The sequence below is a fragment of the Callithrix jacchus genome, chromosome 6 (genome assembly GCF_049354715.1).
Source record: "Callithrix jacchus isolate 240 chromosome 6, calJac240_pri, whole genome shotgun sequence".
Lineage (NCBI taxonomy): Eukaryota > Metazoa > Chordata > Mammalia > Primates > Cebidae > Callithrix > Callithrix jacchus.
In genome coordinates, this window is record NC_133507.1 from 6,409,711 (window position 1) to 6,435,912 (window position 26,202).

Below are 26,202 nucleotides of genomic sequence, written 5' to 3' on the forward strand. Positions count from 1 at the left end.
GCTCATTCAGCTGAATTGATTGTGGCCTCACTAGAAAGAAACCCTTTCTGAGATAAATAGCAAATGGAGTTGAAGGCTTCAGTGCCTTTGTGTTCAATTAATATCTATGTTTTTCTGACTACAAAAACGACAGATGTCTATTAGGGAAAGTTCAGAAAACACATAAGAAACAAAGATGAAAATAACAGTTATTAGAATCCTATCACTCAAAGGCTGAGACTGATACGATTTTATTCCTTATTTCTGTTACTAAGTCAGTGCACACTCACGGTGACCAGTGACTCCGTATTTCGTATTCTTTCTCCCGTTCTGTTCTGTCTCCCAGGATGCAGCTTACACTTCCATAACTTTTTCTGTACTGACACAAACATGACTGTTTATAGGGTTTTGTTTTGTTTTATTTGTTTTGTCTTAACAAAAGGACTTAGACTATATATTCCTCTGCAACTTGTTTTCTTTTTTTTTTTTTTTTTTTTTGAGACGGAGTTTCGCTCTTGTTACCCAGGCTGGAGTGCAATGGCGCAATCTCGGCTCACCGCAACCCCCTGGGTTCAGGCAATTCTCCTGCCTCAGCCTCCTGAGTAGCTGGGATTACAGGCACGCGCCACCATGCCCAGCTAATTTTTTGTAATTTTTAGTAGAGACGGGGTTTCACCATGTTGACCAGGATGGTCTCGATCTCTTGACCTCGTGATCCACCCGCCTCGGCCTCCCAAAGTGCTGGGATTACAGGCTTGAGCCACCGCGCCCGGCCTGTTTTCTTTAGTTAACAGTAAACCATGGGAATATTCCCAGATACATGCACACACACACACATACACACACACACACACATTTGCATATATACACACACACATATACACACACATATTTGTATATATACACACACACATACACACACATATTTGCATATATACACACACACACACACATATTTGCATATATACACACACATATATACACACACACACATATTTGCATATATACACACATACACACACACATACACACATATTTGCATATATACACACACACATATTTGCATATACACACACACACACACACACACACACACATATTTGCCTATACACACACAAACATTTTTGAAGGCAGCCGCACAGTCCTCTCTCATGGGCAGCAGGCCTGCATAGAGAACCAGCATACACAGATCTGCAAAGCAAATGGAGCTTTCTTCTCTGACTGACGTCCTCCTGTGCTCTGTGTTCTGTGTGTCTCTTCCCACCCTCAGCCTTTCCATCAGTGTCGTCCATGCACTGTGGCTGTAGATCCTCTTTGATGAATGCCCGGTCCCTCAGGACCCCCTGTCTCCCCCAGTGTCCTGGCCACATCGTCTATTGTGCAACTTTAACACTCTTGCAGTTGAGGGGGCACTTTAATAAGGACACGAGAGCTACAAGTGTATCTGGGGATCTCGTCACTGTCGCTGTGCAGTTCCCAGGTGTCCCACCAGTGTGCAGGCTGGTGTCCAGAGAATGATGCTGGGTTTGTCCACAGCTGTGGGGCCCTGCTGGCGCCTTTGTGGACGTCTGCATCTCACAGAACTCATGCCCTTTCCTGTGAGTGCTCATGCCCCCAGGGCCCTCAGCCCTCTCTGCTTCTGAGTCTGCCAGTCCTGCTTTTCCAGCTCTGAGCCTTGGGGATTCATCCTGTGGTCCGAGGCCATAGCATCTTAGCTCCAGCAGGTATAGTTGGGAGGTCTGGCCTGCTCAGCCCTCTGCAGGAGTGCACTCAGCTCTTCCTGGGCAACACCTGGGAGTGACCTATGTTCTCTCTCCCACTCTCTTCTGCAAGTCTTTTAGTATGCTGTGACATTCCACTCGGAATCTGTCTAGTCTCCTCCCACAATCCCAAAGAGGAGCAGAGTGTAATCTGCCCCTCCACCGCTGTCACTTTCTCATCTTCTCTGACATTCCTCTCCACCAGGGCCTTTGGCCCAGAAACAGCACAGGCCACTGCCTCCTTCCCCAACTTCCTCCCTGCCAGAATCTCTTGAAGTGGGGCTTTCCATTTCTTAGTCATCAAGTCTTGAAGTCCCCCTGTTCCTGACACATAGTAAAATTCTCTATCTGGGTCTCCCTCAAAAGGCCCTTGAAATGCTACTGGAGCTCTTAGAATTTAGAAAATTGTTTACTTGCTTCCTCTTCCTCCAGTAAACCTGGATTTCTAGAGGGTGTTCTTGCTAAGGAGGTTAGGAAAAGTCAGCACTAAGGGTCAGGGCTGATCAGTGGCTTCTTTGATTCTGAATATAAATCAGCCTTAGAGAGGCTTTCTTAGGAAGAAAGACGTAACAGTGAAAAAGTGTGCGCTCATTACAATACAGTGCAGCTGTGTCCAGAGTTCTCCCACCTCTCCCCTGCGGATGGTGGTCTGACTTTTGCCACTCCAAATAATGCTGAGAGGGGAAAGCCTCCTACATATATATTTTTCTTTATTGGAACTCTTAATATGTGTGGAATAAAATCCTAAGAGTGCGATTCAAAGGGCATGTGCAATTTAACATTTAAAATCCACCGATTCATCTTTTTTTCAATTGATGCTCTTACCACGAATGTACAAAGTGTTGTTTCCCCACATCTTTACCGCCTCTGGATGTTAGAAAGTCTTTTGAAGTTTGACAGTCTCATTAGATTAAAAAACAAAAGTTTCCTCTCCCATTTGCTTGGCTGCTTGTGAGGGGCAGGTGGTGCATGCTTTCACAGTCTATCAGCCGTCCCCAGCGCCCCTTTTACAGGAATGGCTCCTACCCATTGTCTCCTAAGGCTGGTCTTCCTCTTAATTCTCAATTGTGCAAGCTCTTTATATATAAGGAAGTCTAACTTTTAGACAGATGGGTTGGAAATGTCTCCCAATCTCTTTTTTACTTTGAATCTATTATATTTTGCCATATGAATGCACACCAAAAGCAAGAAGTATCAGAAGTATGACTTTTATTAAAGGACTTAAAAATATAGATAAATGGAGAATTATACTGTACTCCTGGATGGGGAAACTGAATTTGAAGACGGCAATGATTTTGAAATTACCGTGTGTTTGTAATGCAATTTTGGTCAGTGCTGTAGGTTTTTGTCTTAACTGAGCCCAAGGTGTCCAGCAATGTCTGCAAGAAATTCTTCAAGAATAGTAAAAGGTGTCTTGTGTCATCTATAAAAGTATCACATAGCTACACTCATCAAAAGAATACAGTATTGGTGCCAGAAATGGAAAAAAATGAAATCACTGAAAGAAAAGATTTTTGCAAACGGATCAAAGTATAGATGTGTTTAAACTCACTTGGAAAAGATGACATAGTTAATACATATCTTGTTGTAATCAATGATGTTGGAAGGGGATAGAATTGGATGCCAACACTAAGGCATGCACATGGATAAATTCCAGATGGGTTTGAAACCTAAAAAAATGCAGTTATATAAATAGTAAGAAAAAGAGTAGAATGTGATCCATAGAATCTCAATTTAGAGAGGTCTTCTTTAATAAGGCAGGAATTCCAGAATGATAAAGAAATAATAGAGTAGCAGATATGGCTACATGATAACAGTTTAGCATCTTTTCTTTTAGTCTTTTACATAGCAGTTTTACGTTCTTGAGGTTTTTTAATATATATGGTTTTCTCTTGATTTTTTTCACCTCCTAAGTGTTTTCCCAAGGAATATAAAACTTCAAAAACATAATTTCAGTATCTCTCTACATTCCAGTGTATACATGTGCTATCATTTACTTAGCACTTACCATTTTTAAACACAAGTCAGAATTCTTTGAAATTATATTTCAAAAGTGGAAAACACATTCCATAATATCTTGAATAGAATCTGACATGCAAAACGCATGGCATACCGTGGTAGCAACTCTCAGGATAAGAGAAGTGGATGCTACATGGCAAACGAGACCTTGTGCTCATACATAGAATCCAGTGGGAAACAATGTTTAATGAGTTATTAGCATCATTTTGTATAAATTGGGAAGAAAATTAATGAGTCCTTTCCTTATACCATGTACATGGACAAATAGAAGATAGAGGGAACAGAGATACCTCAGGGACCAAGCGCTGATTGCAGATGGCGGCCCAAGTACTGTAAAACATCCACAACTATCCAGGAGGCTTGGCCTTGATCACACCCTGAGAATTTTCATAAAATAAACACTGTTTGGGAGTTCCAAGAGGAAGAATAGAAGTGTGCTTCTGCAAATGACGGTGGTCACGTCCATGTTACACAGTATTCTGGGACAGATTTCCAGAAGAAAAGAGTGCATCGTGTGCACCATCAGCTTGCAGCGGCCTTGGCTAGAAGTCGGCCTAGGGTCTGACTTCATTTTCTTTCTGGATAAGGTTTTTAAGGGGGAACACTGGGGACATTGTACATCTAAATTTTTGGAGTACGTTTGATTAAAGTGGCAGCATTGTGAACAGCAGGGAAGTGGATGAGGAAACAAAAATTGACAGAGTCCATGATTTGTCAAGATTAAACTGCTATGAGTAGCTGTAACAAAAATTCAGAACTTATGTAACTCAAATAGGTATATTTCAAAAATGGTGAGAAATGGGTCGGCAAGGGTCAGAATGTGAAAGCCCAATGAAGCTAGGCAGAGACTCGGCAAGATAGAAAATAGGTGCCTCAAAGTCTTCAGTGACAATAGTGCCCTAATACGATACTTAAGGAAAATTCACTATGTAAGGAAGAACTGTAAAGAGTCTCCAGGAGTGGGCAAAGTATGTTTTTTAATTAAACATTTTATTTTGAAACAATTGTATATTTATATGCAGTTGTAAGAAATAATACAGAGTTCCGTGTCCCCTTTACCCATTTTCTTCCCATGGCAGCATCGTGCAAAACTGTGGTCCAATATCACAACCAGGACATTAACATTGATGTACTCAATACATAGGACATTTCCATCCCACACGGATCCCCAGTGCTGCTCTTTATACCCACAATCACTTACCCAACCTCATCCTTAACCTCTGGCAACCATTAATCTCTCTCCATTTCTATAATTTTGTATTTTAAGAATGTTATATAAATGGAATCATATGTGCTTTGGGAATTTTTTTTTTTTGCTTGGAATACTTCCCTGGATATTCCTCCAAGTTGTTGTGGTCAAGCATTCGTTCCTTTTCCTTATTGAGTAGCATCTCACGGTATGGACATTCCGCACTTTGTCCAGTCATTCACCCCTAGAAGGTTCTGAATTCTTTATAGTTCCAGGTTGTTATGAAGAAAGCTGCTGTGGGCATCCCTGTGCAAGTATCTGGGTGGGCATAAGACTCCATTTCTCTGGGATAAGTGCCCAGAGTCCAGTTGCTGGGTTGCATGGTAGTTTTACGTTTAGTTTTATGAGAAATGGCTTTACAGAGTGGCTCTGTTATTTTCGTTCCTACAAGCAGCATGTGAGTGATCCATTTCTCTGCGTCCTTGTCAGCTGTTGGTGTTGTCACTGATTTTTATTTTTGCTGTTCTGATAGATGTGTACTGATAACTCATTGTGTTTTAATTTGCATTTCCTTGGTGGCTAAGGATGCTGCACATTTTTATGTGCTTATTTGTCATATATACATTCTCCTAAGTAGAATGTCTCTCCATGTTTTTTGCCAATTTTCTAAGTGATTTAACTGTTGAGTTTTGAGAATTTTTGTTATATTTTTATTATACTTTAAGTTCTAGGGTACATGGGCAGATCATGCAGGTTTGTTACATAGGTATACATGTGTGACATGGTGGTTTACTATATCCATCCCCCTATCATCTACATTAGGTATTTCTCCTAATGTTATCCCTCCCCTATCCCCCCAACCCCTGCCATCCCTCCTCCAGCCCCCCTACCCCCTGACAGGCCCCAGTGTGTGATGTTCCCCCTCGCTGTGTCTGTGTAGTCTCTTGTTCAACACCCACTTACAAGTGAGAACATGTGGTGTTTGGTTTTCTGTTCTTGTGTCAGTTTGCTGAGAACGATGGTTTCCAGCTTCAACCATGTCCCTGCAAAGGATGTGAACTGATCCTTTTTATGGCTGCATAGTATTCCATAGGGCATACATGCCACATTTTCTTTATCCAGTCTATCCTTGATGAGCATTTGGGTTGGTTCCAACTCTTTGCTATTGTAAACAGTGCCGCAACATCTGTGTGCATGTGTCTTTATAACTGAATGTTGTATAATCCCAGTATTATACCCTATATAATGGGATTGCTGGGTCACATAGTAGTTCCGGTTCTAGATCATTGAGGGATCGCCACACTGTCTTCCACAATGGTTGGGCTAATTTACACTCCCACCCACAATGTAAAAGTGTTCCTGTTTCTCCACATCCTCTCCAGCATCTGTTGTCTTCTGATTTTTTAATGATCACCATTCTAACTGGCATGAGATGGTATGTCAATGTGGTTTTGATTTGCATTTCTCTAATGCCCAGCGATAATGAGCTTTTTTTCATGTGTTTGTTGGGTGCATAAATGTCTTCTTTTGAGAAGTCTGGTCACGTCTTTTGCCCACTTTCTGATAGTGTTTTTTTTTTTTTCTTGTAAATTTGTATAAGTTCTTTGTAGATTCTGCTTATTAGTCCTTTGTCAGATGAGTAGATTGCAAAAAAATTTTTCCCATTCTGTTGGTTGCTGGTTTACTCCAACAATAGTTTCTCTTGCTGCCTCTGAGCACTGGGGCACAGGCCCTTTGAGGTCTGTGTGGAACTGAAGGGCTGGCTCCCACACTGGGCTGGAGCGGAGGATGTGGAATATGTCCGTGAAGGATGCAGACGGGCGTGGGAGCAAGTGGAGCAGGCACAGTCCATGGAGGACAGTGGGCCCTGGTGCAGAGGCGCACGGGCCTCATCCAGATGGTGAAACGGCGAGGGGCCCAGATTCTGCCCTAGTGCAGGGAAGGTGCCAAGATTTCAGACCAGAGGGAAGTGCTGGAGAGCTGCAGAGACCCTCTCCTTTCAGCACATTTGGGTGCTGCCTGTGACTTGCCAGACTGGCAGTCCTCAGCATTCTGCCAGCAGGCACACTCAAAACGTGCTTCTGGCCTGAGCCCTTGCTGGCCTCCGTGTACCAGCTGCTGGCACTCTGTGCAGAAGAGCTCTCTGTAATGGTGCTGCAGGGACAGCCCAATCTACCTGTCCACCCCCAACTCCTGTGTCCCCCGCCAACCCTGTGCCCTGTCACACCCGCAGCTACACCAAATCCTTCACCAGCCTCCTGCACAGGGGACTCCCTCATGTGCAGGCCACCCACCCCCCACCCATGTCTGCACTGGAGGTTCGCTCTGCAGAGAATTCTCCATGGGGCAGTAGAAGGACGGGTGCCTGAGCACACCTTACTTCAGTGTATGTGAGAGAATTACCTGAGAGAAGTCAGAAACACCTGCCTGGTGAAAGCCTGGTACAGAATAGGGCCTCAGCAAACACCAGGAGCCTCTGCCCTCCTTACCCTTCTGGGAATTCTTATTTAGAGTTTAAGGTTCAAGCCAAGTGTCTCCTTCTCTCTGAAGAGTTCCCTGTCCCCAGAGGCAGATGATAGGACAAGTCTTGGCCTTCCCTGGAATGGGGCTGCTGTCTGCACCTCAGGCATTCACCAAGGAATGGGCTGGCTGCCAGTGTTGGCCTCCAGGTCTGTCTCCTGTTACAGGAGATTAGAGGGCTCTTGATGGCAAAACCACTCAACTTGATTTCTGCCTTGTGACCTGCAACGCCTAGCACAGTAAATGCTCATTAAAGTGTTGCTGGTTTGTGCAGGATCTGGATTTTATGCAAATAACTAACTAAATAAAGTTTTGCTGGCTGACTACAGTGACTTGTCAGTCACCTCAGAACTTTGGATGACTATTATCAACAGGAGAAGAGGTGCATGTTGGGGAGAGGGTGGAGAAAAGATAACACTAGTGCATTGTTGGTGGGAATGTAAATTAGTGCAGCCATTACAGAAAAAGTATGGCGGTTCCTCAAAAAATTAAAAATAGAACTACCATGTGATCCAGCAATCCCACTGCTGGCATATAGTCAAAGGAGATGGAGTCGGTATGTCAGAGAGATACCTGCACTCTCATGCTCACCTCAGCACTGTTCACTATAGCCAAGACATGGAATCAACCTGTGTTCCTCAAAAGAAGAATGGATAAAGAAAATGTGGCTGGGCGCGGTGGCTCACGCCTGTAATCCCAGCCCTTTGGGAGGCCGAGGCGGGTGGATCACGTGGTCAAAAGATTGAGACCATCCTGGTCAACATGGTGAAACCCCATCTCTACTAAAAATACAAAAAATTAGCTGGACATGGTGGTGCGTGCCTGTAATCCCAGCTACTCAGGAGGCTGAGGCAGGAGAATTGCCTGAACCCAGGAGGCGGAGGTTGCGGTGAGCCGAGATCGTGCCATTGCACTCCAGCCTGGATGAAAAGAGCGAAACTCCATCTCAAAAACAAAAAAAGTAACAAAATCCCGTCACTTCTGGCAACAATGAACCTGGAGGGCATCATGTTAAATGAAATAAGCCAGGCACTTATGTGTGGAATCTGTAAAAAGGTGAACGCACAGAAGCAGAGAGCAGAGTGGTGTTGGCCAGGTGCTGGGGGTCGTGGGGTAGGTTGGGGAGATGTTGGTCAAAGGATACAAATTTTAGTTGTGCAGGAGAAAGAAGTTCAAGAGATGTATGGTAACTATTATAACATGTTAACTATTGTGACAATATGGCCTTAAAAATTCTTGAAACTTGCTGAGAGAGTAGGTAATAATAAAGTAAACTGGTATTACCAGAAAGTTTTCTGGTTGAATGATGAAAAAAAGTTTCCTGGGAGAAGTGGGCCTTGAGGGGATCTGGGCTTGTGAAGGGTGGAGGGGCGTTATGACAGGGAGAGGGAGAACCTAATGAAAGAAGACAGCAAAACCTAGGTAGAAGTGGGGGACAAAGAGAGCAGCAGGAGCCCTGAATCCAGGTAGCCTGAGAGAGGAGAACATGCCACCGGTGCCTGTTGGCCCATCACACACCTGCACTGGGCTGGCCCCCTCCGCTGGCTCTGTGTGGGCAGTGTCCTGGCTTCTGAGGCTCCACTCTGGGGCCACCAGCATCACTTGGCACTCTGCTCAGTGGTTGCTGCTCATTTACACCTGCTGTTTCCCAGCAGTCAGTCCTGGAGCATCTCTGGTCCTGTGGTCCTGCCTTCATCTTGAGCCCCTCTCAGTGCCTTGTATTTTGACTTTACAATAGTGTCAGCTTACAGCAGTGAGCACCTTCAGGTCCCTGGAGCATCTTCAGAGGTCCCTTTTCATCTTCACCTGGACCCTTGGACCAGCCCAAGTCCCGTGGTGATGCAGAGACAAAGCAGTCATGGTGGCTTCTTAGACCACAGAGGAAGGGGACATGGCTGGTACTGATCCCAGACCTGGGGAAGCTCCGCCGACGGGTTTCCCGTGTACTGGCCTTCAGCGACTCCAAGGGGGCGTGTGGAGAGGATTCAGCTAGAACACCCTTTTGTGTTTTCATGTGCACCTTACAGGTCTGGGTCTGTGCCCTCACCCAGAGCTCCCCAGGCACACGGTGTGTCCAGAGCATTAGCACGCTCCCTGGGCCCACTTGACAAGGGTGTGTCTTCCCGGCATCATCACATCCAATCCAGCCCCATTCTGCCTTTCAGAGCTGGAATACAGGTCTAAAATGCCTATTTTATTTTAGAACCCAGTTTTCCCCAGGATTAAAGTGTTCAGGAAGTGTTCATCCTGCCCTTACTTTAGCCAGTCGCCTCACCCCTCCCTTTTGTTTTGTTGTGGATCTGAACTCGTTTTTCCCAATGGCTGTTTTCTTGCATTTCCCTCTAGAGGTATTGGCATTTGGAGAAGCACTTCAGCCTCCCACGTCTTTATGTAATTAATTACGGACATATTTCGGACTTACAGTGTCTTACAGTACAAAAAGAGAGAGAGGGAGAGACTCTCCTATTTATTTCCAGAAGTTGTTACAGACTTCTCCTGAATTTAAATTTCCTGAAAATTTGGCCAGGACATGCTGTAAGTTTTTATTCCGTTAGAGAACCATAAACAAAACCGCTTACAGCAGGCTGAGACAGAGATGAACGCCTGGCCTGGCGTGTCTCCTCCACCTTCCTGAGAGACAGACCGAGTGATTTCTGTGTGAATTCAAGCCCATTTCCTAGGAACTCACTCTTCTCTTGAAGCTTTTAGGAAGACTAAGAGATAAAGCCACCCACCAAGAGATGAAGCAGAAATGGTGTCTGTCCCAATTCAAGTTTTCAGGGTCATTAGTTGGGGGGCATCCTTCGTTCTTTCAGCCAGGGAGCTGCACATCTGCGAACACCCCAAAGGTGGGCAGGGGACCATGTCCAGTGTGAGAGACACTGGGAGTCAGGGCCCCAGGATCAAAGGCTGTTCTTAAGTAAGCTTCGTGACAAACATGCATTTCAGCTGGGTCTTGAGTGGAGCCAGGAGAGAACAGGAATTTTGAAAATTCCTGAGGGAAAAAATGTGAACAAACAAAGGGACACAGGAAATAGTTTATTGTTAACTATAATTTTCCTGCTACGTTATCAAATACAAGAATGTGTTTCTTCTACCCAACTGCACGTTGGTACCCATTAGTCAACTTCTCTTCCTCCCCGCCTGCCTTCCCAGCCTCTGCTAAACACTATTCTACTCTCTACCTCTGTGAGACCCACTTTTTTTGCTCCCACATTTGAGTAAGAACATGCAATATTTGTCTTTGTGCCTGACTTATTTTACTTAACATAATGACATCCAGTTCCATCCATGATGCTGCAGATGACAAGATTCCATTCTTTTTATGGTTGAGTAATATTCCGTTGTGCATGGATTCCACACTTCATTCATTCTTCCATTCAGGTTGATCCCTATTTCGGCTATTGCAGACAGTGCTACAACAAACATGGGAGTGAGACATCTCTTCAATATATTGATTTCCTTTCTTTCTTAGACAGAGTCTTGCTCTGTCTCCCAGTCTAGAGTGCAGTGGCACGACCTCTGCTCACTGCAACCTCCGCCTCCCAAGTTCAAGTGATTCTCCTGCCTCAGCCTCCCAAGTAGCTGGAATTACAGGCACCCGCCAGTGCACTGGACTAATTTTTGTATTTTTAATAGAGACAGGGTTTCACCATCTTCGCCAGGCTGTTGTCGAACTCCTGACCTTGTGATCCACCCACCTCAGTCTCCCGAAGTGCTGGGATTAAGGCATGAGCCTCCCCACTGGCCTGATTTCCTTTCTTTTGAATGTATACTCAGCAGTGGGATTCCTGAATTTGTGGTCTTTCTATTTTTAGTTTTCTGAGGAACTTCCATATTGTTTTCCATAATGGTATTTCTAATTTACATTCCCCTTTCTCCACATCCTCATCAGCATCTTTTTTTTTTTTTGTCTTTTTTATAATAGCCATTCTAACTAGAGTGAGATGATATCTCACTGTGGTTTTAATTTGCACTTCCCTGGTGATTAGTGATACTGAGTTTTTTTTTATATGCCTGTTGCCTGTTCGTCTGTCTTCTTTTGAGAAACTCTATTCAGGTCATTGGCCGATATTCTAATCAGATCATTTGTTTTTTTGCTATTGAGTTGTTTGAGCTCCTTACATAATCTGGTTATTAATCCCTTGTCAGACAGAAGTTTGCTGATACTTTCTCCCTTTCTGTAGGTTGTCTGTTCACTAAGTGAATTGTTTCCCTTGCTGTGCAGAAGCTTTTTACCTTGATATAGTCCCATTTGTCTATTGTTGCCTTTTTGAGGTCTTATGAAAAAAATATTTGCCCAAACCGATGTCCTGAGGTGTTTCCCCGATGTTTTCTTTGGGTAGTTTCATAATTTAGGTCTTAAATTTAAGTCTTTAATCCATTTTGAGTTGATTTCATTATGTAATGAAAGATGAGGATCTACTTTCATTCTGCTGCATGTGGATATTCAGTTTTCCCAGCATTGTTTATTAAAGAGACTGTCCTTTCCACACTGTGTGTTCTTGCCACCTTTGTTGAAGCTGAGTTGGCTGTAAGTGTATGGTTTTATTTGCAGGTTCTCTGTTCTGTTCCATTGATTGATGTGTCTGTTTTTATGCCAGTACCATCCTCTTTTGGTTACTATAAATTGGTAGTATTATTTGAAATTAGGTAGTGTGATGCCTTTAGCTTTGTTCTTTTTGCCAAGGATCACTTTAGCTATTCAAGGTCTCTTGTGGTTTTATATGAATTTCAGGGGTTTTTTTCTATTTCTGTGAAGAATGTCATTGGTATTTTGACAGGAACTGCATTGAATCTGTAGAGCACTTTGGTTAATATAGATATTTTAACAATATTAATTATTCTAATCCATGAGCATGGGATGTCTTTCCATTTTTCAGGTTATCTTCTTCTTGTTGAGTTGCAGTGGTTCTGTATATGTTATGATGTTAGTCCCTTATCAAATATATGACTTGCAAATATTTTCTGTCATTCCGTTGGTTGCCTTTTCACTTTGTTGTTAGTACCTTTTAATTTTGATGAGGTCCAATTTATCTCTTTTTTTTGGTTGCCTGTTCTTTTGTTGGTGTCATACCCAAGAAATAACTGTCCAATCCAGTGTCATTAAGCTTTTCCCAGTATTTTCCTCTATGAGTTTTATATGTTTAACTCTTACATTTAGGCCTTTGATCCATTTTTAGTTAATTTTTGCATGCAACATTAGGTAAGAGTCTAACTTCATTATTTTGCATGTGGATATGCTGTTTTCCCAGCACCATTTATTGAAAAGATTGTCCTTTCCATATGGAGTGTCTTGTGGAAAACCACTGGCCATTTTTGCGAGGCCATATGTGGCACCCTTGTGGAAAATGATTTAACCATATATCGGAGGATTTATTTCTGGTCTCCCTGAACTATTACTGTGTCTTTATGGTCACACCACACGCTTTGATTACCATAAATTCATAGTACGTTTGAAATCAGGATGTGTGAGACCTCCAACTTTGTTCTTCTTTTTCAAGATTGTCTTGGCTATTGATTCTATTCTTTTGCATCTGGTATTTTCCTATTTCTGTTCAAGAACTCAGTAACTTTATTTCCTACAAAATCATTTTGAAAGAACTACTCAAGCCTTCTAGTAAAATTAAAAATTAATAAAGGAGCAATGAGATGTATGCAGATTATTCATGATCAACTAGCAAACACTAAAACACAGTCATGTTATAAGTAATAATATAGCAATGAAGCTTAAAGCAGTTGTTAAGAATTATGATTCCCAAGAAATTAGAAACACAAAAATTGAAAGCAGTTTTGAATCAACATTTTAAATGATTTCAACAAAATATAGCAGGTAGCCAAGGAAGAGATTGGAATTAGATTGAACTGAGGGCTTTATCCTACGTGGAAATTAGGGGTTGTATATGTTATTTAATACTCAGTTTAGATAGAAAAAATAAACATGCATATGCATGCTATCAATGTAAAGAAACACTAGAAGAAAAATAAGACGTGTAATTTCTAAAACATTAGAGAAAAACTAAGAACAATCAAGTCAGTTAAAGCCAGTAAATGAGGAAACTTGAGAAGTAAAAAAGGTGAAATAAGATAACGGCAAAAGGGCCAAATATACCAATCACCCCCTCCTGCTCCCGTACACTGCCAAAGGAGAAGAATGGGTTAAGTTCCCTGATTAAAAGACAGATACTCAAACTGAGCAAAAATTAAATTTTACTCATAAGGTATTAGATAAAATAAATCACCAAAAAGATAAAAATGTACAGCATCTGCTGACCTGGGGGATGCCCAGTTCAGATGGGGTGCACCTGGTTCCACCGTGTGGAATACGAACCGCCCCCTCACTTTGAGGTTCCCGACAGATCACACCCCCAGAACTTCTCTCCCAGAATCTCAGAAGTCAGAGTTCAGTTCTTGAGGCCCCCAGAGAAGCATAGTCCACTCCCCTGGCACATCAGCTTCTAGGGCCTCTGAGCCCACCCTCACATCTGTTAAGTCTGCACCGATGAGACTTTTCCCATTTTGATCCTCATCTGTCTCCTGATGGGACATTCATGTAAAAATCAAAGGGTGGGATCATGTGTTGGGAGTGGGATTCAGGGGTGCAGGATTCACCAGCCAATTTCAGATGCATGTTAAATATTTAAAATCCTTTTAAAATTTGAAATACTAATATTTAATTTTTAAAATATAAGACATTCATTCCTAAAACTTAAATTGTTAATTCTCACTTTCCACGAAGTGTGAACATTCTCTTTGATTCTCATTGTCTTTTCCAGAGTTCTCAGGCACTGTGGTATCACCTTCTACTGGGCAACAATGGGCCATTTCCAGCAGCGACGATGCAGCCTTGGCCTGCATGCCTGACTGCCACACGCCTCCGAATCAGGTGTCTGAAAAGTAAGTCCTGTGTTCGTGGGGTCTCAGTGGCAGGACAGAGGGGCAGGTGCAGTCACTGTCTCTGACAACAGAGCTGGTAGTGGTTCTGTGGCTTCCCTGGAAATCAGATCTAAAGCCCAGGTAAAGTGTAAAGTAAACTGAGAAAGAATCATGAAATGTATTTCATACTGGATTCCAATTTGAGATTGGAATAATAGGCATTATCCTTAAAAGGAAGAAAACAACTGTAGTGATTGACAAGTGACTTAATTTATACCAGTGCAAAATCTGTCATCTGTTGCAACCATTATTGATTTTTAAAATATTATAAGCAAAAGAAAAAAATAGTCCCATTATCTTAACACACTCATTATTTTTATTATTACTGTTTCCTCTTATCCAAAAATACAATTCTAATCTGGCTGATAGCAAAGCCATTCTTTTGCTTTATGACTCTTGAGACAAATATTTTTGTATATCTTTTTACCTACTTTTTATTTTATAAGCTTTAATTCTGCAGAAAATTTGAAGGAATAGAACAGTGAACACCCCTGATTCTTCACCCAGAGTACAAAAACAGACACTCACAGATGATAAACATATGTTTGTGTGTGTTTGATTCTTTTCGTCTGAATCATTTGAGAGTAAGTTGCTGACATCATGACATGCTTTGGCTGCCTTCTACAAAAGTATAGCACCGTTACCACAGTGAAACTTAATATTGATAAAGTGGTATTATCCAAATATGTTGTCCTTATCCAGATACCCCTCGTTGACCCCAAATAGTCATCATAGCTGTCTTCCCCTGTCTGGTGTTCAATTAAGCATCACTCACTGAATTCAGTTATGTCTCTTTTTATCTAAACCAAAGCCCCGCTTTCATTTTTCTCTTCTGTGATGTTGATGTCTCTGAAGAGTCTGAGCCAGTTGTTTTGTGGAGTGCTGGACTTGCCTGATTGTTTCCTCCTACTTAGGTTTAGATAGACATTTCCTCCATTTCTCTTTCCAGCCCATCAGTGGGCACCCCATGGCACATGATGGTAAGTTTGTTCACTGGGATAAGGTCGTTTCTGCAAGAGCTCCCTTTATAAAGTTACTTTTTACATTCTTTGGCTTTCACCAGTAAGCAACGGAGCAAAGTCTGAAGCCCTGTGAGTGTTCTTTGCCCTGGCTAATTTCCATCCAGGGCTCTTAGCATCCTTTGATTGTTGTATTATGATTTTTAACCTATTAGTTGTTTGGGACCTCAGACTTTCTTTGTCACATAGTCCTTCGTGTTTCACATTTTCTGTGGTTGTGAGGTCCTCACACAAGGGAGCATATACTGAGGTGGTCAAGAGGAGGACGCTGGAGTTACACCATCCAGATAAGCATCTAGGTGTGCATCTCATCCCTGTCACACCAACCGGGTGACCGCGAGCAGACATTTCTCCTCACAAACCTCCAGTGTCCTTAGGATTACAATTATGAGACTGGGTGTGACCATCGCAGGAGGCACATGGCAGAGGGTGGAGCCTGTGGCTGGCCTTGCCAAGCAATAGCTGTTAATTATTAGCAGACACAGGAAAGACAGGCAAGAGCCACGGGACACTGCTTTTATTCCTGAGATCTTTTATATGACCTTTAGCAAAAATGCTAATAAATCTGAATGACAGCACAGAGGCCCCATGCTCTGTGTCCCTGTAGTTAAAAGGTTGCATAGAGAATGAAACCACCACGCCAGGAAGGATTCATCAGCAAACACTGCCCCTATACGCACTCCTCCGTCTGCTTCCTCCTTACCCTCTCGGTCACCCGTAACTGCCTCCCCTCAGTAGGCCTGCAGCGCCCTGGTCTCCGTCAGGTTTGCCTTTCAGTCACCAGTAACCAGTCAGACTTGTTATTTGAAAAGTGTGTGTGTGTATCTGTATGTGTGTATGTGTGTGCATATGTGTATATGTGTGTATGTGTGTGTATGTGTGTATATGTGTGTATGTGTATGTGTGTATGTATGTGTGTATATATGTGTGTATGTGTGTATATGTGTGTATGTGTGTGCATGTGTGTATGTGTGTATATGTGTGTGTATGTGTGTATATGTGTGTGTATTTTTGTGTATATATGTGTATATGTGTGTGTGTATGTGTGTGTGTGTGTGTGCATGTGTGTGGTTTTTTTTCTTTTTAGATCAAGTCCCTTTAGTTTTATCGGCATCCCATTGCCACAGAACACATCTTCCTTGAGAATGTTTTGAAAATTTTTACCAAGAAAATCGTTTGTGAAAATATAGGTTGTTTTAGAAGCTGCACATGAATGTGAATTAGACTGAGTCTTCAGAAATACTGCTGTTGGAAAACATGTTAATATCTTAAAAGTACTTCCTCGGAAAAGGTTACTTGCTTCGTTTTCTTCCCCACAACTCTTAAAAGCAGATGAGAGCTGGTGCTCACAGAGAAGACTGCTATGCATCCTGCATCCAGATGGTATGCTTTCTGTCGGCCTCTTGTCAGACTGAGCTTGAGGGGATGGTCCTGTGGGGTCCCCTGCCTTCTTGGGTGATATCAACCCAGCCAGCCTGGGTTTGCCAGGACTAGAGGACGCTTCTGGTAGGCTACAGCCCCAGGCTTCCCTGAAGCCTTGCCACCCCTCTTTTTTCCTTCACATGCCAAGAATCCTTGCTTGTCTCCTCATCCCCTGGATCTGCTCCTTGGGGATGAGACCATGGCTTTTCTGTTTTCCCAGGAGCAAACACAAAGGTTATGGGACAAATGAAGTGCAGGGGAAAATCAGACCTCTGGTTCTGCCTCAGCACCAAGGAAATCACTGAGTTGCACTTGAGTGTGTGGATGGAAATATCAGGGCTACCTTTTTTCTTTCCCAAAGCGTATCCTGTGGAATGTATGTTCACTTGGAAACCTGAGCTATCTGGTCTTGAGTGAGCTCCATGCTCCTGGCCTGGGTTCTGGAGAACCAAATGGAGGTGGCTGGAAGCCAAGGCAAAGCCCCTGCAGAGAGGCCCACTCCCAGGAGGCTTGTAGGGGCTCAGCCACACTAGGGAGAAAAACCCCCTCCTCCTCCACAGCCCTGGGTAGGCCCTCCCTGTGTCTCCCTCTCTTCCTGTTCCCTCCTGCACAGCAGCAGCCTGGCAGTATGTGCTCCCTTATCCTCAGCATCACCAGCCAGGAAACTCTCATCTCAGAACTTGGTTTTGGGGCTTCCTCTTCCAAGCCCTGATGCTGAGCCGTGGACAGAGACACAGATCCATGAGATGGCATAAGTATAAATTTACAAAAGGCTTGAGCACACTCCCTCAGGGCAGTTCTTAAATCTCCTGGGGTTTACTATCCACACAGACGTTGTGCCCCATAAGTGTGTGCAGGTGGGTCAGCCAGTCAGGATAAAGCCAGGAGCCCAGTGTCTATTAGCATCCGTGGTCAGCGCTTTGCCGAATTCCCTGTGTACCTCGTGCTTACTCCCAGAGCATGCAAAAGTTTGATTCTCAGGCAAAATCATCTGTTACCCTGTTCCAAAGCTTTATTTAATTCATTAAGAAGGGAACCAGCAAAAAGACAAATAATCTGCCTCCACAAGCATTTGGTGACTGGGATTTATAAAGTCAATTGGGAAAAAAATGAAGAAAAGAGATGCTAAGTTAAGGCAAAACTCTACAAAGCAATTTTTTAAAATGCCAAATTTGGAGTTAGCTTGTTTACTAGGCAGTAAAAGTCATAAGCTATCAACTCTGCGTGCTAACTTCACAGGACTATAAACCCTCTTTAACCAATTGTGAATGATTAGATAAACATTTGTGACACTGCTCAAGAGCTTCAGAATGAGATCAGTCAGACTTATTAGCATTCTAGAAGAATATCACAGATTCCAGAAATCATTTTTCCCTTTTTCAAGTTTAGACTCAGTGTTTCCATAACAATCAGCTAAAATATGGTGACTGACAAGTTGAGAGTGGTCACGTAGCACAGTGTGAAGGTACCGCATTTTCGCCTACACAATGCACTTGAACTCTGGTGTAGACACTGCAAGGGCCTGTGTAGGAGCTTCTTACACAGCTCCCAACCATTCCTGCCTCCTGACATCACATCCTTATGCTGTCCCCTGCCCTTGGGTGTGGGTTGGACATAGTGACTTGCTGTTAATAAACAAGTACAGCAGAAGTGACAGGTGTCATTTCCAAGACCTTGGAAACATGGTAACTTCTGTCTTGCTCAGGCTCTCTCTGACTCTTCTATGAGGTTGCTCTGATGAAACAACTCTGATTTTATGATCTCACCTATGGAAAGGCCCACATGGCAAGGAACTGAGGTTCTTAGTTTAATAGCCATCAAAAACAATTCTGCAAACAATCACATGAGCAAGCCTGGAAGCAAATGCTTCCTCATTTGAGTCTTCAGATGAGACTACAGGCTCAACTCACATTTTGGTTGAAGCCTTGTGAGAGACCTTGAGCTAAACTGCACTCTGATTCCTGCCTCACAGAAATGGTGAGATTATGAATATAATTGTTGGTTTAAGTTCATAAATTTGGGAGTCATTATTTCACAGCAATAGGTCACTGATACAGCATCCACAAAATGTATAGTGTTGATTGAACTTGGATATGTGCTTAGTGCAGCTGTCTTTCATCTTTCCCTGCTTCTCTTATCTCTCTTTTTCTCCTCTATTCCCCTTTTCCTATTCTTTATTAATCTTCCTTTCTTTATCCTCCATCTGAGTTCCCATTCTCTGCAACTGTGAGTGCATCCTTAGCCATTGATAAGGGAGGCTGAAACTAGAGGCACCTTATTTGTGGGGACAATGTGCAGTTCAGAAAGATACTCCACCCTTGGTCAGTAGCGAAACAGTTTTCCTTGTTGCAGTTACTTACTTCACACTTGCTGTGGCTACCTCATCCAGGGCTGCAGGGCTTCTTATCTGATATTAAGCCAGTGCTTACTGTTGGAATGAAATTAGTTTTACTGTTTTTCCATGGGGGAGTGTAGATAAATTTTCTGCTTAAGAATGCCGTTTCTTTCCCATCTCAAAACAGCTGATCCTATAAACTTGGACTTCACACTGTCATCAGTTTCAACACAGAACCAAACTTTTAAAAACTATATGTTCTTTTGATATAAAAAGTACCAAAAGCAAATCTTCTGAAGGAATAGAACTCCAGATGGTTTTATTGGGTTTATAAGGTTATTAATCTAAGAATATATTACAAATAAATAACAATATAATCATGATCATACGTAGTATAGTTTTTTAGATATCTGTGGGTATTTAAGTGGGTATATATATTTATGGGGTACCTGTCCTTTTCTTGGTACTTTTTGTATGCCAGGCACTATGCTATGTAATCACCACCACAACCTTATTAAAATAGGAACCGCAATCCTCATTTCAAAACTGAAGCATTGAGAACCAGAGACCAGACATAAATCGTCCCCAGGATTTTTTGGAATGCCTGCATGTATTTGTATTTGTATAAGTGTTTCTACTGACTAAAAATGAAAACCCGAGAAACGAAAGAAGAAACAATTAGTAGATTAATCTATTAGGTCATAAAGTTGACAGGGTTTTATACAAAGCTGGGTGGGTTCTTCAGAATCCACCTATCTCAACATTACCTATTTTTAAAGTTCAAAGCCATACAGGATGACAGATATTTATTGCCTTTATGTTTATTTGTTTGGGCAAAGTTGTAGACTCTAAAATAAAATACTGAATTTTACCAGTCACTGACATGTGTAAATGGTCCACAAATATGAGCCAATAAGAGATCCCAAAAGCAGAAATTCTTCTGTGTTTGTAAAATCTAAATTCCTTTTTCTTAATTGAAAGAGCCACTGCGCCTATTCTCTTAGTTTCACTTACTCTAAGTGGGCGGGAAACTTCCAAGTATAAACAACCAGCCCACTGGAATTCCTTTCTACATGTCCCTTAGACACCCTTCCCTGTCTCCCTTTTTAATACATAGACTGTCACACAGTTATGCAAATGTGCACATACATTCACACGCACATGCTCATGCAAATATGCATATGTATTCACACACGCTCAACACAAGCATGCATACAGAAGTCACGAGCACACTGTTAAACATGCACACTCACATGGACACGCACACACACATAAGCATATGCATGCACATGCTCACACACGGACACCTATGCATACAGGCACACATAGTTTATGATCCATTCAGAGTTAGTTTTTATATGTGGTAGAAGACGTAGATCGAGTTCACTTTGTAGAAATCCATTTGCTCTAGCATCATTTTTTTGAAAGTCTATTTTTTCTCTCTTGGATTGTCTTCATATCTTTGTCAAAAATCAGTTGTCTGTTTTTCGTTTTAGTAATAAAACGTGTCAATCCTTTACTATCCCAATACTACACTGTCTTGGCCACAGGAGGTGCATCTTAAATGCATCTTAAAATCAAGTGTGTGAATCCTCTGACTTTTTTCTTTTTCAGTGTTGTTTCGACTAATCTCGTTTCTTTATCTTTCCATATAAATTTAGAATCAGCTTCTCTATGCCTACGAAGAAACCTGCTGGAATGTTGACTGGGATTGCATTGAATTTATAGATCAATGTGACGACACTTGACATATTGACTGTGGTATATCTTACAATCCATAAAAATAGTACATCTCTCTATTTATTTAGGTCAACTTTGGCCTCTCTCATCTGAATCTTGTCAATTCCTTAGCTTGAATTCTTGAGTGTGTCCTGGCTCTGTTCTCCAAGTCTACATGCACCCTGTTTCCTCTTTTCCTGGTTCTGCACCCATTGTCCATACCCTTCCCCAATTACATGGAGCTCAGCCTTCTACTTCTTTGAAAAATCCCCAGTCCTCCGTGGTTTTCAGATGAGAGGTCACTCCTCAGAGCCTCTGTCACTCTCTCCTCTACTCCAGTCTAGCATTGGTGCCCTTCCTTTGTGCCTGACACCATCTTGTCTCTCATAGTTCTGAGCATCATGTGATATAACTGCCTCATTAATTTGCTTTTCAGGCCAGCAGCCCAAATACTCTTAGAAGGCAGAGACCCTGCCTGATTTTAGGTTGTATCCCTAGCACATAACACAGAGCAATGGCCCAGTTAATGGTAGCTGATTGTAGGAATGGAGCAATGAAGGAGTGAAAAGAACTGAAAAGCAGGAAGTAAACTAGCAGTCAGTGAAGCTCTGCTCTATGTCAAGCAGGATGAAGGCAGAAATTAAACTGTCAGGAAGAAATTAGACATTAGACAGTGAAACAGAGTCAGACAGAAAGGTGCAGAGGGAGAAAGGAAAGGAGGGAGAGAGAGATATAGACAGACATTCAGATAGGTTGTGGATAATCAGATAGATGCATTCATAGGCATATGGATAGATATGCAGACAAACAAGATAGGTTGAAAGACATACAGACAAAGGTTGAAAAACATTGAGGTCCTTGTAGATGGACAGACAGAAAAACAGTTTCCAGCATAGGTAGGTAGGTAGGTAGGTAGGTAGATAGATAGATAGATAGATAGATAGATAGATAGATAGATAGATAGATGGCACAAAGCCTACAGACATACTGACAGAAAGATACATGCACACCCAGAAACATACATAGGTAGGTGGGTGGGTGGGTGGGTGGATGGATGGATGGATGGATGGATGGATAGATGGATGGAGACAGGTAGAAATAGGATGGCAGAAAGAAAGACAGAAACATGGATAGTTAGACATCTACATAGATAATAGTAAAACAGACACATGACCAACAGAAGGAGAGAGAGAAAATCAGGAAAGAGAAAGACAGACTGACAATGAGAAAAAATGATTAGATACAGACAGTACAAAATATAGATCAAAAGATATATAGGTAGGATATATGTAGATATATAGGTAGATATATAGGTAGGTAGGTAGGTAGGTGGAACAAGAAAGGGAGAGATAGAATATAGATTGAAGATGGATGATAGGTGGTCAGACAGGCAGACAGATAGGTATAATATTTTTATTTAGGTTTATTTCAACTTAACAAACTTCGAATAAATATATGATAGCTTTTCTGTGTATAGGTGGGGAAGTAAATTCACAGGGGTTTAGTGACTTCCTAAAGCCCACACTTGAAGAGAATGGCAAAGCTTCACCTCAAAACTAGCCCTACCTTTCTCCCGGGTTTGTGCCAGCACAGCATCCATGGATTCTGCAGCCCCCATCACGTCACCTGCCAGCCAAAGTGCACCTTTCTACTCTTCTCTTACTTGCATCTGCTTCCATGCTGGAGCCCAGGCCCCATCACTTCCTGTATCTTATTTAATAGTTTCAGTAGAAAATGATGCTTGGAGTATTGCTTATTATGTGAGAAGGGAGAACGAGTTTCATGGGGCCTTAAAGTAGAAATGAGTGCCCTGTTCCCTCCCTCCCAGGTCCTGAGCTCCTGAGAGCCCTCATGGCCATAGCCAGTTTTCCTTCTGGACAGTTTTCTGCCCATGAGACCTTTTTCCTGCTAGTATTGTTTAATCACACTATAACACATTAATATTCTCATGTGCCCTAAAGATACTTTCATGTTGACACCTGTAGTGTGGTTCATGTACTGATGTAATAGGCTTGATTTAGCCTACCTCCTATTGACAAACTTTTTTTTATATTTCCAGCTATGCTCCAGGGAACATCCTTCGACTTGATTCTTTGTACACGTAAGCAGAGTGTTCCCTCAGGAAGATACTGAGAGGCAGAACTATAGAGTTACAGGATATATGTATTCTATATTAAAAATAAATCTAGATTCTAAAAAAATGCCCCCTGCCGACCTCACCACTAGCCCAATATACCCCTACTAGCAGTGTTAAAAACCACCAATTTCCCTTTACCAGGAATTGATGTTTTCAGGCTTTTTTTTTCTTTTGCCAATTTGATGCATGAGGGCATGGGTGAGGGTGATTAGTGGTTACCTTCTCTATTTGTATTTTCCTCATTACAACTAAGGTTGATTCTTTTTTCATTTGTTGACTAGTCATTTGAGTTTTCTGTAAATTGCACATTCATATGATATGTTGATTTTTTGATTGGTCTATTGAATACTAATTTCTTGTTTTTATATTTTTTCCTCAATTTCCTGTTCTGTTATATAACTTTAAAATATCTATGATTTTTTTCATATAGAACTTGATTGTCTGGTTTTTGCTATTATCAGTTTGATCAAATTTATTTTGATAATATATTAGTCTGTTTTCACACTGCAGTAAAGAGCTTCCCAAGATTGGGTAATTTATAAAAGAAAGAGGTTCAATTGACTCACAGTTCAGCATGGCTGAGGAATTCCCAGGAAACTTACAATCATGGTGGAAGGTGAAGGGGGAGCAAGGCACCTTCTTCACAGGGCAGCAGGCAGGGGAAATGCAGGCAGGGGAAATGCAGGCAGGGGAAATGCAGGCACTTACAGAACCATCATATCTCATGAGAACTCACTCACTACCATGAGACCAGTGTGGGGGAACCACCCCCATGATCCAATTACCTGTACCTGGTCCCTCCCTTGATGCATGGGGATTATGGGGATTACAATTCAAGATAAGGTTTTGGGTGGGGACACAGCCAAGCCACATAATTCCACCCCTGGCCCCTCCCAAATCAAATCTCATGTCCTTGCATTTCAAGGCACAATCATGCTTTTCCAACAGTCCCCCAAAGTCTTAACTTATTCCAGCATTAACCGAAAGTCCAAGTTCAAAGTCTCACCTGAGACAAGGCAAATCCCTTCTGCCTATGAGCCTGTAAAGTTGGGGGTGCAGGCATTGGGTAAATACAGCTGTTCCAAATTGGATAAATTGGCCAAAACAGTGGGCTGCAGGCCCCATACAAGTCCAAAATCCAACAGGGCAATCTTAAACCTTAGAGTTCCAAAATGATCTCCTTTGACTCCATGTGTCACATCCAGGTCATGCTGATGCAACAGACGGGATCCCATGGCCTTGGGCAGCTCCATCCCTGTGACTTTGTAGGGTATAGCCCCACTCCTGGCTGCTTTCACAGGCTTGTGTTGAGTGTCTGTGACTTTTCCAGGTGTACAGTGCAAGCTGTCAGTGGATCTACCATTCTGGGGTCTGGAGGATGGAGAATGGTGGCCCTTCTCATAGTCCCACTAAGCAGTGCCTTAGTATGGACACTGTGTGGGGGCTCTGATCCCACATTTCCCTTCTGCACTGCCGTAGCAGAGGCTCTTCAAGAGGGCTGTGCACCTACAGCAAACTTTTGCCTGGATAACGAGGCATTTCCATACATCCTCTGAAATCTAGACAGAGGTTCCCAAACTTCAGTTCTTGACTTCTGTGCACCTGCAGACCCAACACGACATGAAAGCTGCCAGAGCTTGGGGCTTGTACCCTCTGAAGCAACAACCTGAGCTGTACATTGGCTCCTTTTAGCCATGGCTGGGACACAGGGCACCAAGTCCTGAGACTTCACAAAGCAGCAAAGCCCTGGGCCCAGCCCACAAAACATTGTTTCCTCCTCAGCCTCCTGGCTTGTGGTGGGAGGGACTGCTGTAAAGACCTCTGACATGCTCTGGAGACATTTTCCCCATTGTCTTGGCAATTAACATTGGGCTCCTCATTACTTATGCACATTTCTGCAGCCAGCTTGAATTTCTCCTCGAAAAAAATTGTTTTTTCTTTTCTATCACATTGTCAGGCTGCAAATTTTCTGACCTTTTATGCCCTGCTTCCTTTTAAACATAAGTTCCAATTCCAAACCATATCTTTGTCAATGAATAAAGCTAAATGCTTTTAAGAGCATCCAAGTCACATATTAAATGCCTTGCTGCTTAGAAATTTCTTCTACCAGATACCCTAAATCATCTCTCTCAAGGTCAGAGTTCCACAGATTCCCTAGGGCAGGGGCAAAATGCCACCAGTCTGTTTACTAAAGCATAACAAGAGTCATATATGCTCCAGTTCCCAACAAGTTTCTCCTCTCCATCTAAGACTACCCCCACCTGGACTTTATTGTCCATATCACTATCAGCATTTTGGTCAAAGCCATTCAGCAAGTCTGTAGGAAGTTCCAAACTTTCCCACATCTTCCTATTTTCTGAGCCCTCCAAACTGTTCTAACCTCTGCCTATTACCCAGTTCCAAAGTTGCTTCCACATTCTCAGGTATCTTTATAGCAGCACCCTACTCTCTGTGGTACCAATTTGCTGTTAGTCTGTTTTGATAGTGCTATAAATAACTGCCTGAGTCTGGGTAATTTATAAAGGAAAGAGGTTTAATTGACTCACAGTTCAGCATGGCTGGGGAGTCCTTAGGAAACTTACAATCATGGCAGAAGGTGAAGGGGAAGCAAGGCACCTTCTTTACAAGGTAGAAGAAAGGAGAAATACGAGAAGAGGAAAGGCCAGGGACTTATAAAACCATCAGATCTCATGAGAACTCACTCACTATCATGAGTACAGCATGGGGGAAACCACTGCTGTGATCCAATCACCTCCACCTGATCCCACCCTTGACACATGGGAATTACAATTCAAGATGGCATTTTGGGTTGGGGATACAGCCAAACCATATTAGATGGAATTTCACTTTTTAGCTCTTAAAAAGGCTTTATCTATTAGGACTTGCTAAATGCTAAAATTAACATCCCCACAAATCTCAGTGTTTTAACACAAGGCAGGTTTATTTCTTGCCATATGCCAGCCCAATAGGGATCACACCACCATATAGGGACCCACATTTCTCCCATCCAGCAGCTCCACTATCCCCTGGGGTCACTGACTCTCTGCTGAACTCTCTCTAATGAGCTGGCAAATGAGAGATAAGGAAGAAGTGGGGATGTGGTAGGAGGTTAGGGCCAGGCCTAGAAATGACCCATGTTCCTTCCATGCCATATTCTATTTTCATGG

At 42.5% G+C, this 26,202-nt stretch overlaps 1 protein-coding gene across 3 annotated transcripts in view; it reads left to right on the forward strand.

The window, feature by feature from the left end:
- OTUD7A (OTU deubiquitinase 7A) overlaps window positions 1–26,202 on the forward strand; it is a 308,219-nt gene that overhangs the window by 131,553 nt on the left and 150,464 nt on the right. For 2 of the 3 annotated variants that reach the window (XM_017973141.4, XM_035303601.3), the window contains one exon: window positions 14,244–14,364. The exons of the other annotated variant lie outside the window; for it this stretch is intronic. The gene's annotated coding sequence lies outside the window, so the exon portion shown is untranslated. The remainder of the gene's footprint in view (window positions 1–14,243; window positions 14,365–26,202) is intronic. 3 annotated transcript variants of the gene reach the window in all.